Below are 582 nucleotides of genomic sequence, written 5' to 3' on the forward strand. Positions count from 1 at the left end.
CCCTTCTACTCTGAACAACCGCCAGTGATGGTAGGGCATCGGCCTGACGCTCCAGCGCCAGCCATCTTCAGGGCTCCCAAGCAGGATACCAGGCTTTCTTCGTGGCATTTTTACTGGCTTCAAGTCTTTAGAGCTCAGACAGGGCTCTTTAAAACATGATACTCCAGTCAAAGTTTTCCGTTAATAAAACCACTATTAGGAACCGGTCTTATTGAATCTATGCAAAGAAATGTATTGCCATGACTTATTTAGCATTGCCAAATTTCGGAGGAATTACATAAGGAGAAAAACATACTGATCTACTCTAAGATTTTCTGATTTTCCTTGCCAATTCCTTTTAACAAAACAGTAATTGTTTGCATTAAACTTTCTTTCTATGCATAACCATGCCATAGACCTTCTATTCTAAACAGGCCTTTTCCAGCTTACTACCCCTGACATGGGCATGGTGACTTAGGACTGCAAGACAGTATTACAGGCTGCCAACTGTTAGCTGTCTCTCAACAGAGACCAAAACCTGATGGGCACCGTTCCTGCCCATTTGGGCACCTGCCCTCTTGGCAGCTAGCCATCCTTTACTTT

This window comes from Myotis brandtii, unplaced genomic scaffold (genome assembly GCF_000412655.1).
Source record: "Myotis brandtii unplaced genomic scaffold, ASM41265v1 scaffold347, whole genome shotgun sequence".
NCBI lineage: Eukaryota > Metazoa > Chordata > Mammalia > Chiroptera > Vespertilionidae > Myotis > Myotis brandtii.